At 42.7% G+C, this 17,088-nt stretch overlaps 1 protein-coding gene across 2 annotated transcripts in view; it reads left to right on the top strand.

The window, feature by feature from the left end:
- The first annotated feature begins 2,310 nt into the window (after positions 1-2,310).
- Positions 2,311-17,088, top strand: part of PLPPR1 (phospholipid phosphatase related 1) — a 300,616-nt gene continuing 285,838 nt past the window's right edge. Inside the window, exon 1 of one of the 2 annotated variants that reach the window (XM_025359298.1) lies at positions 2,311-2,671. The gene's annotated coding sequence lies outside the window, so the exon portion shown is untranslated. The remainder of the gene's footprint in view (positions 2,672-17,088) is intronic. The other variant, XM_025359301.1, reaches the window with a different exon arrangement.

Genomic DNA, 17,088 nt, shown 5'->3' with positions numbered 1-17,088 from the left:
TTTTTAAAAAAATAAATAAACTATCACAATAATGAAAATATTAATAACCAAAATAAGAGCTACAAGTTTTGGAGAGCTTGTTATGCAGCAGGCACTATGTTAAGTGCTTTATGTACATCATCTCACTTAATGTCCCTGTGTTTTCCCTACTGTCCCCAAACAGTAAAAATCTCTTCCAGAACTGCTCATTCACCATCTCCTAGCAGACACACCATAAGAGATTTCACTTTATTTGCAATTCTGCATTTAAATATTCTCCTTCACCCTTGACCTTGTTGGGTGCTACTTTCTGCTTTGAGATGGTGAACAGGTCCCTCTGCTTAGAGATGGCCCCTCTCACCCAAGGCCAGGCTCAGATAGAGTGGGCTTCTTGGCCAGGCAACCCTGTATACTTATCACTGTAGGAGGAAGTGTCTCCTACTGAGTGAACTGTAAACCCCAGCCCCTCTTAGTTCATGAATTCAAAGCTATCACTCACCTTGTGCTTACGCACCAGGGCAAAGAGAATGGCTATCTTGCCTCAAGGAAGCAATTGGTCCCACCAATACTAACACCTTGCAATTCGAGTAAACACTGTTTACTGTTCTGAGGGGAATGTGACAAGGCAGATCTATCTTGGATACCTTCCAAGAAGCCCAGCACCAAAGGGAAGTCCTGATATAAACAGGCATGGAAGGAGGAGCTCCAAATACCCTACATGATTCACTATAGAGGCTTTGCTGCTCTTCAGGAGAACCTGATCTCCCCTACCTGGTGGATGGAGATTCACTCTCACTTGTCCTTTAAGCAAAGAGATGCTGCAATTCTACTCCTTTCAAGAATCTACTGAGAAAAGAAACCTGCCGCTACACCCAGGGCACTTTCTCTTTTTAAGAACTCCCCTTTTTCTTTCCTTCCTCTAAGTCTGTTCTCCTGAACTTTGTTTTTGTTGGTGGTATTTAGACATGCTGTTTTTTCCCCTCCGGGTGTGCTCTAGGATTTGATCTAATTGTCCTGCTGTTCGAGTGTCGCTTGGCATTATTATTGGGAAGATGAATGGGAAGTGGGTCAGAGTTCAGCAAGAAGGCATCTGCTCGCTTCCACTGTATAGTGGAAATGCTTAGAGGTGATCTTTAATGAAAGCTTGGAAAAGATTTGCACAAGGCAGGCTGCCCTCTATTCCTCCAAAGCAGAGGGGACCAAAGGTGATCCTTTTCTGGAGGGACAGAAAATGAATAAAAAGGAGGTAGAAATCTCTTTACAGGGAGTTTCCTGCTTAGGATGTCTTTTCTTCTGTAGGAGAGAAAATGGGGCGTGGTGTGTGGGGAGACAGAGCGATTAAACAGGGAAGATATTGAAAATAGAAGCTCTTGAATGGATCCTAACCATTCTGTTTTGGTCGTAGAACAATCTCATCCAAGAAGTTTCCACTCCACTTGCAAAGACTCTCACCTGCCATCTCCCCTGGCCTCAGGTTACTGTGCCATCGCAGGCTCAGGTTCTCTTACTGGACTCTTTTCGAGTTGACAGTTCTTCCACTTTACCAAGTAGCCAAGAGACCTCACAAAGACCTACAATTGCGTTGGCATTCTAGGCAAGGGGACAATGAACCCATTGTTCTTTTTTTTTTTTTTTGCCTTCTTGAATAGGGCAAATATCTCTTCCATTTAACCCTGTCACCAAAGGAGGCTGAGTATGGAGTCCTCAGAGACTCACCTTCCTTCCACTCCTCCTTTGTTGTTTGGAAGAGTTATCGCTATCCCCCTCCTCGCCCTCACCCCATTGAAGCTGTTGTGGGACCCGACTGGACGTTGCTTTTTCTTGCTCTTAAAGAAGTGGAAGTTGGGAGGGCAAGAAAGAAGCACACATCAGGAAACTCATTTTAGTTGGGGGCGACCTGCAGCCTGTGGTTCCTCCTGGACCTCTGCGGAGACGCATCTCGGTTGCCCGCAGAGTACACGCAAGAGAATGGCCCACAGGAACGCCCGCACCAGCACTAAAACCACACCGGGAGAGGACAGCCCCACGTTACCCAGGACTCAAGGCAGAAGCGGTCTCCAAGGATGGGTGGGGATCCCACCACTGGCTTCCAGCGCTGCATGCGCCGCGGAGTCCCCGAGCAGGGCGCACCTTTGCGGCGGGGTTTCCCCGCTGCCTTCTGGGAACCCCGCGGAGCGACTACGGCTGGACGCAATCTGGCTGGCTCGCCTCTACCCCGAGCTCACTCTCTCTGCTCTGCCTGGGCTCTGGAGCCAGAACTGAGTCTCTCTTGAGCATGCGCAGCACGGCACCCTCCCCTCCTTTCCCCTCCTCCGCCCCCTCCGCGCCAGCCTTTTGCTCTTTCCTTTCATTAAACAAACAGGAGATCCGGAAACCTGGACCCTGTGCAGGCGGCAGCGCCAGGAGGAGGCAGCGGAGAAGGCAGAGCGCGGGATGGGCGCCCAGCGGGATCTGTGATCCCGCGCACCTCCGCCCCACGGGCGCGCGCACACACACTGACACACACATACACACACTCGCATAAATACACACTCGTACACGCCCGCGCCGCGCGCTCGCCGGCTGGCTCTTCCACGCAGGCAGAATGCAGCAGCGCCGGGAGAGCGTGTCTCGGGCCGCCGCCTGAATGCACCTCGCTCCCGGGAGCCGGACGGCCCAGTAGGGCGCACTGGAGGACGTTCCGCTGCGGGAGGTGAGTGCGGCGCCCGCAGCCAGGCCGCTGGGGAAGTCGCTGCGCCGGGGCAGTGAGGCAGCGCGGGGTAGTCTGGACCCGGCGGCGCAGGTGTCCCATGCCTTGCTTGTGGGTGTCGAGGTGCAGATGAAGGTGGCGCCGGGGCTGTGCAGAGGAGAGGACGAACCCAGGGAGGGTCGCCTCCTGCGAGGTGTCAGATTGACCCAGCAGAAAGCTACCACCTCCCTGCTCGTAAACTTTCCTTCTATGTCATCTGGGAAACGTGGAGACAAAGGGGGCGTGGAGGCTCCCTCCGTCCCGTTCCACCCTCCTGACTGCATTCCGGGCTGCAACGCAAGCCTGCACGCATTGGGTGGGTGTGCAGGCGGGGGCGCCCTGCAGGTAGCTGATGTCAAGTCCTCCCACCCGGGCGGGGGTTGGAATATCTCACCCCAAGCTGTAAGGGTTGCCGTTGATTTTCCCTCAGGCATGGGCACCTGTCATCCTTCCCTTCCACCCCGCTGTGTCCTAGGAGCATAGTGGGGTGTGTGTGTGGGGGGGGGGCAGGGGGGTGTCACCTGGAAAATTGGAGGGGCAGCCTTCGGCTTTCTCATCGAGCTCCAGTGCCAAAGGCGCCGGGGTGAGGCTCGGGTCAGTGCCGGGATAAATGATGAGTTACTGAAAGGCTTGCCATAATCACCTCCTAGAAACGCAGGGCGCCAGGATCTCTCCTCCCGGAGGAAGGTGCTGTCTTCACGCACACCACCGCGGCAGCGCTGGGAGCTGGACAGGGACTGCTGTGGCGGCGGCGGCAGTGGGAAGACGGGGCTTTATCCTCTCCCAACCCATTTCCCAAGGGTTTTATGACACACACATGTGGAATATGTGGAGGATTCTGGGTTATTATTTTTCTTTGTGGGGATGTCGATTTTTCCTTTCAACCTCTTTCCTGGGAGAGATTCTCTGCTGTGTGCTATCTAGTTGGTGGACAGGCACGGTTCTGAATATCTCTTCAGACCAATGGAAAGGTCCTGAGAAAAGGATTTCCTAAAATGCCAGCCCTACTGGGGCGGGATCTCAGAGAGCAGTGCACCCACTGCACCCGGGAAAAGCATCAAATCGAATGGCCTTTTGAAACAGCAGAGACTGGGTCAGCCTGTGAGGAGTCCAGGACTGGGACAAAGGGAGAGAGAAGAGGGACAAATAATGGTCACTTAGGAGAGGTGTGACTAGAGGTTAATGAAGGCAGGAAGAGGTTGACTGGAGGGGAGGTACACTGCATCATCCACTGAATTTCTATGCCCCTTCCACTTGTATGCTTGGCAGCTCCTATTCATCTGGTGGGACTCTAGTTTTGAGGGGTCTGGAATGTCACATCTGTAGCGTAAAAGACTTCACTATTCCTGGGATAACGTTTAGCATACTTACAAATTAGTTGTTTAGGTCTAGAAAGTGCCTCGTGTGAAAGTGTCTCCATCTTGACGTGTTGGTTGTACCTGGAAGGCGGGATGGGCAGGCAATCAGGTAGATTTTTGGCTCTTGTGCACGTCGGGAGCCCTGGATTCTTAGGAAAAGTGTATGGGGAATCTGGAAGCCAAGCTGATGCTGACAGAAGTAAACTCCGGAAGCTCAGACCCAGTACGTGTGACTGCTGCTCCTCACCGGTGGGGGTGGGGCTTCTCTTCACTTTGAGACTACAGGTTGGGGAGTCTGTCTGCTGCTTGAGATGGGGACCTTTTTATCTTTAACATTTTGTGACTTTTTTGAAGTGGGAGAAAGCATGATATTTGTGAGATTAATAGAGAAATCACTTATGAAAGTGATTTTGACTCATAAGTAAGCATAGCCAAAGGTGAAAATCTTTTTTAAGGAAGGGGAAAAAAAAAAAAAAAGAAGGGTGGGAGGAATTGGGAAAGGGATGCTTATTATTAAAGTAGTTTCACTTTTATGATTTTAAAGGTATTCAGTAAGATAGAAATTTGAGTGTTTTATTTTCAAATAACTAGGGAATTAAAGACCTTTCCAGGAATATTTTCAAGTGAAATTGGCATAGAGGGGCTTTAACTATAATTGTCAGCATATGTCCTTTTTATCCCAGGGTGAACATGCTCATCATTTTTTTTGAAAACTTTGGCAAGAAAATATCAAGAATACTTTTTGCTTTCACTAGAGCTCTTTATTCGCTTTGTTACTATATATTTCCTCTTCCTTCATCTGCAAGATCAGTTTATTTTGATTATCCTAGATTCTATTTACAAGCATTTATTCACCATGTATCCTGTATTTAGCACTGGGAGTCATATAAAATATGTAACATTGTTCTGTCCCTCAAAGCGTTCATGTTCTAGCTGTAAATACAAGATGAACACACGCGAAATAGGAAGTGGGATAGTTCTGTATTGTACTATGAGCTCTTAATGTGTATGCTGTACACTTCATCCCCAACTCCTGAATTTTCTCAACATTCAGAAAACATGTATAAGTACTTGTTACATGCTGGAGGCTGGGAAAAAAGGGTGAGAAAGTAAAAAATGGTCCCAATCATCAAGGAAACAGGTATTTAACTATGATACAATCTGATTAACTGCTATAATTGTAGGTTAAACCATGTGCCAATAGGACAGGCATGAAAGTGATTTTTTCCTTTCCCTGGAGGATTTTGAGCAGGTGATCTTTGAGAAAAATGAATAGTCTTTTACCAGGGAGGAAAGGATAGAAAGGACATTCCAGGCAGAGGAAATACTTGAGAGTGCCTGGTAAATTGGGGTGACAATAAGCCATCTCATGTGGTTAGAGCCATTGAGAGTGAACAGCACTTGGGTGACACTAATTAACAACTAGTGCTATAGAGTGAGTTTTTCAGAGATATGCCCAGAATGCCATGGAAGCACAAAGGGAGGGCATCCAACTTGATCTTCTTGGGAAGTTGGGTAAGAAGATCAAGAAGGTTTCTCAGAGAGCTTGACATTAGCTGAATCTTGAACAAGGACAAGGAGAAAAGAAGGGCTTTCCAGGCAGAAATATCTCTGTAAGGCCTGGAAGTAGTTCTGTGTGGCTGTAGCGAGAGATGTGGGTTCTTAGTTTTGTGCAGTGGCACTACATCAAGCAAGAGACATAAGGAGAGATCGAGTGTGAATGGAACTATCCAAGCATAAGAACTTCAGTTTTATGGGGAAGGCTAGGGGTGTTTGTTTGAAAGTTGAGAAAGTTTGAAATATGATCAGATTTGCATTAGAGAATGACGACTGTGACCACAGTGTGGAGGATGACTTGGAGGTGGTGAGACTGGAGGCAGGGAACTTATTGTGGAAATATAGGTGTTAAATGACGAGGGTGGTGGCAGTAGGGGTGGACAAGAGGAGATGTATCTGAAAGACAAGTGAAGAAAGTAAAACCTGCTAATATAAGAAGGGTCTTCCTTCTTCTGTGTGCTCCTGTATCACCCTCTTCTCCCCCAGCATTCACTTGTGTAGTTGCCTATTTTGTATTGTGAGAGTAAGGCATTCACAGTGGCATCACCAGCATTTAGTACAGGCCTGGTATGGAGTAGAGACCCAATAAATATTTGTTGAATGAATCATTAAATAAATGAATGAGAAATCCAGCCATGAGGTGATGATTCCTGCTTTAGAATAGTAGAAGATAAATCATGACTTCCATTTCTCCAAGGTGATCAACTGACTTGGAGGTCAGTGTTAAAATGTGCCAGGGAGGCCACAAATCAAAACAAAAAACACATTTTCTCAGCTGCCCCTATGAAGAAGAACCGTACCCTGAAGTGCCACTAGGAAATAGCATCATGATATTATATTTCTTTATGTTTAAAAAATGAGATCATCACTGCATCTTGGAAGCAACAGCATTTAGCACAGTTCCTGATACATAGTAGGATGGCAGTGTGTATAAATTCCCTTTTCCCCTTTCTTGTCAGAATTTCCTGATTTAAGATACTTTGTGAAAACTTTAAAAATAATCTGCACCAGAGAATTCATAAGGATCTCACTTGAAATGCTCATTGCATCTTGGCATCCTAGAATGAGGGCCAGATCATGTGTTCCAGCCATCAACACTGCAGACCCAGGAACTAGGTCCCTTACTGAACCAAGCCCAAACATGTTGAATTTCAATCTGAAAATGCCAATAAGAGATGCCAGAATGGGGAAAAAATATATAGTCAGAGTTTGTTTTCAAATTGACTACAGGGGGTGCAACAGAAAGCAAATCAAAGATAGCACTTTGGGTTTGACCATTGGTAACTGGATTGATGGTGACAGAGGGATGGGGAAGGAGGTTAGCTCAGGAAAGTAAAAGGCTTAATGCTGTTTTGCAGAAATTGATTTTGGTGTGACACCAGAACACCTTGGAAAGCATTAGTACAGATCCCAGCATCTAGTGATTTCATAGTAAATGTCAACTATTATTTTTATTACTGAAGAAGATGGGAAGAGGAGGAGACCATAGAGCCAAAGACTAAATTTCAGCATTTAGCAAAATGTAGGGATTAAGGAGAGAAATAAGCCCCAGGAAAGAGCCTAAGAAGTGAATACTCAGACAAGAAGGAAAAGAACTGGCATGAAAGCAAAAGCCTCAGGGAATCATGAGGAGTGCTCAGACTTCACAGAAGCAGTCCCAACTGTGCCAGGACTTGTTTAAGTGCCTCCATGTGGAATCCTATTTAATCTCAACAACACCTATGACTCCTATTCCCTCTTCACAGCTGAGGCAGCTGAAACAGAGAGGTCCCAGTAGCTTGTCCATAGCTACCAAGTTACAAAGTATCAGAGTCAGGTCTCAAAGCCCATTTTCATGGTTGTACAAGCAATTTCCTTTAACCAAATGTATAAATTACCAGGATGATTTTAAGTGAGGGGAGTTTGAAAAGGTTGAAAGTAGGGAACTGAAAAAGGAGAATGAAAAAGAGTTTTCTGGTGACCATTAGGAAAGCAATCTTAGTACAGCAGTGTGTTCAGAAGCCATTTCAGAGACTTCGGTGGGGAATGGGAGGGGAAAAAACCCCGTGCAATGCATAACTATCAGTCATTTATGAAGTCCAGCAGGGGAAAGAGTTATGGGGCTCTAGGTATAGTGAGAAGGTACAGTGAGTCTCAAGTGCAGTTTTTATCAAGGGGGAGCAGTTGGAACGAGTTAGTGTCTAAGAACAAAGAGTTTGTGAAATGAGAACAGGAGAGGAGAGAGAGAGGAGAAAGGATGCCTTTCCCCAAGAGCATGCAAAGATAGATTTGAGGACAGATACAGAAGATGCTCTTCTTCCCCACAACTAAATGACTGAAGTGAGGCCTCTGAAACTCAGAGAATTCAGATCCTTGGGTGTCCTGGAAACTTAAGGAGCCTCTGAGTGCCATACCTCAGTGGTACCACTTGGGTATACAGTCTGATGACCCTGACTTGTTTATGTAGCACAGCAGTTGAGAGCACAGGCTCTAGAGTTAGACAGGCTGTTAACGTGAATTAATTCTGAATTAATTCAGAATTCTAAATTAATTGAATTCTTAATTCTGGCTCTGCCACTTATAAACTGTGCGACTTTGGGCACACGGTTTACTTCTCTGTGCTTTCAATTACTCCTGCTTTTAAGATGGAGCAATAGTAGAACCCATTGCAGAGGATTGTGAGGATTAGCTGAGTTAGTTGTAAAGGTTGGACAGAGTAAGTACCTAATAAATGGAGAGTGTTATGGGTGATAGCAGTGAGGTTAAAAACATAAAGCTTTGAGTTTATGCTCAGGACTCAAGAGATGGTGTGCTTTTGCATTCATTAAAAAATTTGGGGGCGGGGAGGGGGGTTGGTTATAAATAGTTGGCTCGAATCCTGTCTTCCTAAGTGCAGAAATTAAATCAGCAGACACAAATATGGCAGGAGCAGACCGGCTCGGCTGTCATAAACCTAGGTAGAGTAGACATGTGCTGGGAGTACCTGCCAATAGCACTTGCCTAGTTGCCCACTTCTCACACCTGCCTGGGGAAGATGAAAGTTTGCTTGCGTTTAGGCTGGTCTTTGCACCTTCAGGCTCATAGGCATCAGACAACAGGGACTTAGCTGTTTAGCAGATTGTTTTAGGGAAATGACTACTTGTATTAATTACAGCACCTCTTTGGCACCGAGGGACATAAACTGTAAATATGTCAAATGTGAGATTTACAACATTCCATAGGAAATTAAATGCCTCCCCTCATGGAAAAATTTGTCATGTGTTCTAAAATAGAATCTCAGTGGATGTGGAAACTCTGTCGTCTAGCTAATTTGGCAGCAGGGCAGGAACTGCAACCCAGGTTTGACTTATAACTCTGTGTCTTTGCATTACACTCTGGCAAATACTTCTATTACTGTGCTGTAATCAAAGACTTTCCCCCCCCCATCCATCCTATTAATGTTTCAGCCAAACTAAACTTACAGTTACCCCAGTGAGATTTTTCTTTTTACCTTCAGGCCTTTGTCCATGCCATTCCCTCTTTCTGGAATCCCATCCTTGCCTTCCCCTAACTCCTTTGGGTTTTTAGGTCAGAGTCGCTTTCTAGGGAAGTTGTGCTGACCTCTTAACACCAACGTTGGCTTCTCTTTCTATGTGTTTCAATAGTCTCCAACTTTGTATTTTTTGTGCCTAACATAGTGCTTGGCATATAGTAAGTGTTCAGTAAACGTTTTTGATTGAATAGGTGAATGAATTACTGAACGAATTTGTCCTTTTGAGTCACTGATGACACTTCAGGTAAAGCAACTTCATATTATAGAAAATCATAGAATTGTCTCAAGTTCAAAGGTTCATTAGAATTTACCTAATCAGACTTTCAAGTGAAATGACACAAGGAAACTGAGAACTAAGGTACTGCAGCAACTTGCCTGAGGCTTTTGCTTACTGTAGTTAAGTGATATCAGAACGGAGGCTGGAATTCCCATATTCTGATTTCAGACTCAGATTCTGCCCTGGGATGGAGTGAGGGTGGGGTGAGAGAAGCAAATGTGGGATTGGTTCCTGACTTTATTTAAAATTTTTATGTTGTGTTCATCATGGAATGTTGCATTATGATTTTTTTAAATGTTGCATTAAAATATTATTTTGATTGCTGAGTTTTTTGGAATGCCTTAAATTTTGTGCCCAATGCGGGTGCCTCGAGTATCTGACCCTAGTCTTAGCCCTGCTCTTCCCACAAAGGATACATCCTAGCTTTCCTACACTGGCATAAAAATGCAGGAACACTGTGTATGGCAAGGGCCCTGAATGAAAATATGGAGGGAACCACCATTCATCATGGTGGTATGAACTGCTAATAAGCATTTCATGACCTGGCTAATCTTCTGGTCATATAAACGTTATATTCACATTGAAAAAGCAAGGCCAAAAGGATAAAAATAAAAACTGAATAAAAGCCCTATCTGTCTATCATCTATCTATTTATCTCTTTGTCTCAGGGCTAGAGGAAGATGTAAAGATCATCTAGACTAGTCCTTAATTTATACATTTACATGTAGTTATTACTATACTTCCATATTTTTAAGTTTTTTGAAGACCCAAGACCTAAGATAGAAAAGAGATGAAAATTATTCCACTTATAAACTTGGCTGTTCTTGGCTTACAGCACTGCTGGCCTGTTTTGAACAAAGATTTGAGGTCAGAAGGTAGAATGACAGAGCTTGGCTATTTCTGCCAAAAAAAGGAAAAAAAAAGCGTGAATGGAAAGGATAAAAAGAGATAGATGAAAGACGTTTTGACTGGGCCTCCTATGTACCATACAAGCTACTACTATGGATTATTAATGTCTACAACACACTGGAAAATAAGTATCAGTATCCCCATTTGACAGCTGGACAAACTAAGTCTCAGAAAGCTGAATTAAGAGCTTACCTAAGCTCTCAAAGCTACCGCTGGACTGAAAACCTGGTCTGAGTCAAAATCTATGCTTATCCTATTTAATCCTTCTTATTCTCAAAGGTGTAGAGTTTCAGATCACCCCACAACCTTCTTGCCACCCATGATGCCATGAAGTCTTAGATAAGAGCTTCAGCAGCTTGTCCATATTAACTGGATGGGATGTCAGCAGTCAACTCCATATCCTGCTGTTATTTCCTCATTATATGGTATATTATCTTTTTCTATTCACCAATAACAACAGAGAGAAGAACTGCATACACATAGGAAATAAATCCCCTGTTTGTGTGAATGTTATAAATTTTTACATGACATGAAAGTCCATATTTTATATTGCCTCCATTATGTTAGAAAGGGCTTTTTCTTTGGGTATTATAGCATCAAGTGTTCTAGAAATGCTTACAGACACAGGCTGAAGAAAAGGTGATCATATTTACTGGAGCAAATCTGTCACAATGAAGGGTAATGTGTTTGCGTGGCTCTCTGTCAAGGGGTTCTGGGGTGCCCTTTTTATTGAGGTTTCTGATGAGTGGCATGGAGCCATGACCTCCGCCACTAACATTTAGATTCAATGAAATACATAATCAAGTGGAATCAGATACAATTAACAAGAATAATATCTGAGTGAGAGTACTGCTGTTCAGCTCAGCAGCTCTGTAAGCCAAGCATGCTTTATCATTTTCCCATCTCTCAGCCTTTGCTAGCTATTGCTTCCAGGCAACCCACACACTCAAATGCTCTAACAATCAGCCCACAGCCTTCCCTCCTGGGGGTCACAGGAACTAAAAAATAAAAAGACCTTTTCATTCACACTTGTATTAACTGGAAAAAACATTATCTCTCTGTATGTTTTTTTTTTTTTTTTTTTTTTTTTTTTTTTTTTCCTGCAGTGTAAAAGCAAGGGAATATCTCTAGGTTTGAGATAATCTTTTGGGTCTAGTTTTTTTGCATGGATTGACATGTAATATGTGACACAGACAGTTCCTGGCCAGGCTAGTTTGAAACAATTAATGTATTTTAGCAATTAAAAATGAATTAAGTCAATTACATGTGTAAAATAAATTTTACACATATATGATAAAATACAAATGTAGATATAATGAGGTGCTTAGTGTAGAAAGTAAATATCACTCATATTTCTGCCCTAACCTCTTTCCCAGAAAACCACTATCAGTTGTTTGGTGTATATTTCTTCAACTTTTTTAGTCCATTAACATTTACATTTATTATTTTTATAAAGGTAGGATTAACTTTATGTATTATTTTACAATTTACTTTTAGCTATAATTTCAAATAGAAGCAATTTCTTTTCATTAATAAATATTTGGTAAATATTGCTATCATATGAAAAGGATGAACACTGCTTTCCATCTTAAAATAGAGCTCAGTTGATATATCTTAGGGTCCTTTGGCCATCAGTCCTCATGTATATTCAGTCATTGAACAAATATTTTTTCTGAGCTCATTTGAAGAGCTACCTACTATACGACATACTTTGGAAACATTCACATTCTAGCAAGAGAAAAAAATAATGAGAGGACTTAATAAATGGCAAAAGCTGTAAATTCTCCTTGATTCACAGAATTGTTTGAAGGGATAGTCTAATTTTTAAATTGTCTAATTTTTCTAGATAAGAAAGTTGAGGTCCATCAAGGTTAAGTGATTTGTCCAGGGTTCCACAACTGGTGATTGAAGAGGTTGGGATAACAGGCAGTTTCCAGCCTGTTAAACCAGTGCTGATTTCATTACACTTGACTGCAAAACAACCCCCACACCAAGAAGAGGGAACAAGGGAACTCCACAAATACTAGCTTGAGCAAAGCATTTCTGGCGCATTGAAATTCATGCCTTATGTAACTGCTGTTACCTACAAACGACTGCAGAGATTGCGTCCCCATCCTCCCATCCATCCCTGCCCGTATAACCCCTCACTGCACTCCATCTTCTCCTCCTCCATGGCCTGATATTCTCACATTAGAATAACACTTTGAAGTTAGACAACAATCAGCTGTAATATTGAGATCAGGTGGTACCCATGTTACCTAGGGAGAGTGTTCATCTGTAAACATACTGGTAGAGATTTATTTTTCAGTTTAGCTTCCTGCCATCTTGAACCTTAAGGAATGAATTCCAAAATAAATGAATTTTACCTGCTAATTTTAATGAAGTCATGAAGTCTTTTTTATACTAACCAGTGATTTTTCTCCTTGATGGTACCGTAAATAGAACCCTGATTCTTAAATACTCTAATTATCCTTCCCTGCTCTGAAAGCAGGATCATGTGATGGTTAAGAGATTGGACTGGAGCATCAGATGGAGCTAGGTTCTAGTCTGAGCTCTCATCTGACCCTAGTCCCAGCCCTGCTCTTTCCACAAAGGATACATCCTAACTTTCCTACACTGGTGTAAAAATGCAGGAACAGCGTATATGGCAAGGGCCCTGATTGAAAATATTGAAACACCATTCATCATCCAATCCACTAGCTTTGTGATGTCAATACCAATTCCTTACTCTTATTAAGTCTCAGATCTTTTATCTGTGATATGGAGATAATAAAAGTACCCCTCCCACAGTGATGTTTTTATGAGATAAATAAATTACTTGCCTTAACACAGAGTCTACAACATGACCAATGAAACTGTAGCTGCCATTATCATTCATTATTTTTGATATACCCATGACGTACACCTATAAGGGCTATATCACTTCACATAGCCCTTAGAATCGCTTAAATGTCAAGCTTTAAAATACTGAATAACACTCTTACCTTCTGTATTAGTCCATTTTCACGCTGCTGATAAAGACATACCTGAGACTGGGCAATTTACAAAGGAAAGAGGTTTAATGGAGAACTCACAGTTCCACGTGGCTGGGGAAGCCTCATAATCATGGCAGAAGGCAAGGAGGAGCAAGTCACATCTTACGTGGATGGTGGCAGGAAATGAGAGCTTGTACAGGGAAACTCCTGTTTTTTAAAAACTGTCAGATCTCGTAAGACTCATTAACTATCGTGAGAAGAGCACAGGAAAAAATCCGCCCCTTAATTTAGTCACCTCCCACTGGGCTCCTCCCATGACACATGGGAATTGTGTGAGTTACAATTCAAGAAGAGATTTGGGTGGGGACACAGCCAAACCATATCGCCTCCTTAAAAAAAAAAAAAATTGAGACTTAAACCAGAAGTTGAAAATATGACTCAATATGCTAATAATTTGAAAACTTTGTCAAGTCTTTTTCAGAATATCACCTTTAGTCTTTGCTGATCCATGGACCGTAGAATTCAGAAACATAGCAAGAGGTGGGAAAATGAAAGGATTTGATCAATACATCAAAACTTTGCTGTAAAAATTAAACTTCAACCCTCTTTGTCTGCATGATTTTATTTTCATGCAAATACTTGGGAATTGGTGATAATGTCTACCTTTCTCAAACATAAAGATAACACTACTATTATCACTATTAGTTAAATATGTTTTTCAAATCTCATTTGACTTAGTTATACTGATAGGTTACCTGGATATAGACATATATATATGCTTGCACAGAATCGTGGAACTGAGGTGTGAATGTTAAGAATCCCTGGCCGGGCACGGTGGCTCAAGCCTGTAATCCCAGCACTTTGGGAGGCCGAGACGGGCGGATCACGAGGTCAGGAGATCGAGACCATCCTGGCTAACACGGTGAAACCCCGTCTCTACTAACAAATACAAAAAACTAGCCGGGCGCGGTGGCGGGCGCCTGTAGTCCCAGCTACTTGGGAGGCTGAGGCAGGAGAATGGCGTGAACCCGGGAGGCGGAGCTTGCAGTGAGCTGAGATCCGGCCACTGCACTCCAGCCTGGGCGGCAGAGCGAGACTCTGTCTCAAAAAAAAAAAAAAAAAAAAAAAAAGAATCCCAGCCACCTACTCAGTACTGGAATCTAATTCTTCATACTATGTAACAAGAAACTGTGCAGCCTCTCCTTTTTGGCATCAGGGCTCCATTCCTTCCCCTTCTTGGTGACTATAATGGATATGCCCAAGATAGAAGCTGATTGGGTCTGAGCTATGGTTGACCAGGATCCTGAGAGTTGTTCATCAAAGATTCCAAACATACTGTCATCTCAGGATCTTTGCATTTGCTGTTAGCTCAGTCTGGAATGCCTGTTCTGCAAAAACTTGAATGTCTCCCTTTCCCACCACCACATCTGCTCAAGTGTCATCAGACAGGCCTTCCCTCATAACTGTCTAAAACACCCAGCCCATTAATCTTTAACTCTACTCTGATTTGCATTTCTGCATTAGTACTGATAAATGCCTTATTATTCATATGTCTGTTTACTTGTTTATTTGTGACCGGCCTCCTCCTACTATGTAAGCATCATAAGATGAGGGACTCTGTATATTTTGTCCATTGTTATACTTCCAAGACCTAGAAGAGTACCTGTCACACTCTATAAATTTAATTAAAATGTTTTTAATAAATGAACAAAAGAAAAAAGAATTATTGTCTTGAGAATGGATTTAAGAAACCAGTAGCAATCACTGGGTCTGAAACGCAGGAGAGCAAGAGAACATCTAAAAATGGGGGAGATCTGTGAATGCATAGTGGAAAATTGTACCCAATGTAGGGGCTTGGTCCCATAGGACAGCTCTTAATGAGGCAGAGGTGTCTCAACCTGGATTTCGGGCACGTGGATCTCTGGTAGTTGGGGCATATGCCAGAGAGCTTACTTATGCCATGAGTCTATTTCAACGTGGGACCTTGCAACATTAAAGCATTCTTCCTGATGGAGCTGAATTCTGCCTCCCTTTGGCTACCTGATGGAAGGTGGCCAGGTAAAGGGGTGCAATTCATATGGAAGAAGATGAAATTAAGTGGTACCCATAGAAATAAAACTCCATTTTATATTAATATAAAGACTCATTTGTATAGTGCTACAACAAAATAAGCAACTGGGACACAGATTAAGGAATCAAGGTGAGAAAATACCTTTGGCAAACTAAAACTATTTAGGACATATACCTTCTTATTTCTGTATAGGAACTGTTGTTGAGGAAACACAGATTTCTATGGGAAATCTAGCTATCTTGGGATCTCTAAATGTGAGTGTACCTCTGGCTACGAGGTTTGGTTCTGGGTGAAATGCTGACAGGTGTTCTTATGTGGTTTGTTGTGGTCTGTGTGGTCTAGGGGATAGCAGCCAGAGGCGGCTCTGTGGAGGACTTTGGGACCATAAAGAAGCTTTGAACTACTTGAAGTCGTGCCTGGAGTCCCTCCTGGGGAAGCTGTGTAAGGTGTGGCAGTGTTGCCTGAAAAACATAAGTCTGAGTCTCCGTCTCTGTGGGTTTCCTTGGAGAGCAATTATTGAATGTTTTATGGTTCTCTTGCTTTGAACAGAAGTTTTCACTCATTTAAATGCCAACTACATGAAAGAATGTACTAAACCAATTGAAAGGAAATGTGAAATTCTTGGAAAGTTTAACTATGTTAAAAGAGAATATGATGGCCTAGACTCTTAAAAGATGTTAGCTTTTATGAGCGTCATCAGGGAAAGTAAGTCTGGAGGCAGGCGGTGGAAAGCTAAACACCTCTAGAGAAAATATAATTTATAGAAGAAGAACTGAGAGAAGAGAAATTTAATGATTCAGCACTGGGTGAATGGATTGCCTGCCATTACAAGAAGGTTAAAGTCACTAGAGAATAAGTCAGAATTTATCAGATAATTTGTAGCTTTTTCAAGAGAGCATTTGGAGGAGAGAACTCCGCATAGCTTCTTTCATCAAAGGGTGAGCCTTCATGCAAGCATGAAATCTTTCCCCTCTCTCCCAAACTCTCCCCTCACCTGCAAGTTTTTGTTCCTTTAGGTGTTTTCTTGAATTCAAGATTCTTTGTTGTGGATCCAAGGGGACAGTTGCTGAGACAAGGGTTTCTTTTTCCTCTTGTTCATTCAGAAAGCATTTGCTAATCGCCCCAGAGACACTTCTTTCTGTCTAGGAATTTGCCTGGCCTACCAGATCTATAGCCAAGAGACTATCTGCTAGATTCCCCCTCACGCTACACCAGACACCATCCTGAAAATAATGATGGGTTACCTGCCAAGGTAGATTCAGCTTTCAAAGAGAACTGCTACTGAACATCTAGAACCACAGTAAGAGACTTGAGAACTTTTCTTTTTCTTCAAAAAAAATTCTGGATTATTTCTCAATTTGACTTTAAGGAATTGCAATAACTTAAGTGATTATACTTTTGACTAAAAGAAAGTTTAATGAAAGTATAATTCCTAGGGTAATATTCTGTAAATGAGAATGATTTAAACATTTTTAAAATGGGAATTAAAAATAATTGTTTGATTATTATAGGAAATGAAAACACATACTTTGCCTTATCAGTCACTTCATATGGACTTCACCCAGGATAATTTCTCCTCTGACTTTTCCCTAATCTTCTGCCCCTTTTCTCCAGAGCTGCTTTCCCTTTGCATTTTTTTCCATAGGTTTTGGGGGAACAGGTGGTATTTGGTTATATGAATAAGTTCTTTAGTGATGATTTTGGTGTACCCATCACCAGAGCA

The sequence above is a fragment of the Theropithecus gelada genome, chromosome 15 (assembly GCF_003255815.1).
Source record: "Theropithecus gelada isolate Dixy chromosome 15, Tgel_1.0, whole genome shotgun sequence".
In the NCBI taxonomy this organism is placed as follows: Eukaryota; Metazoa; Chordata; class Mammalia; order Primates; family Cercopithecidae; genus Theropithecus; species Theropithecus gelada.
The sequence above is the reverse complement of the archived record's forward strand: the minus strand, read 5'-3'. Positions and strand labels throughout refer to the sequence as shown.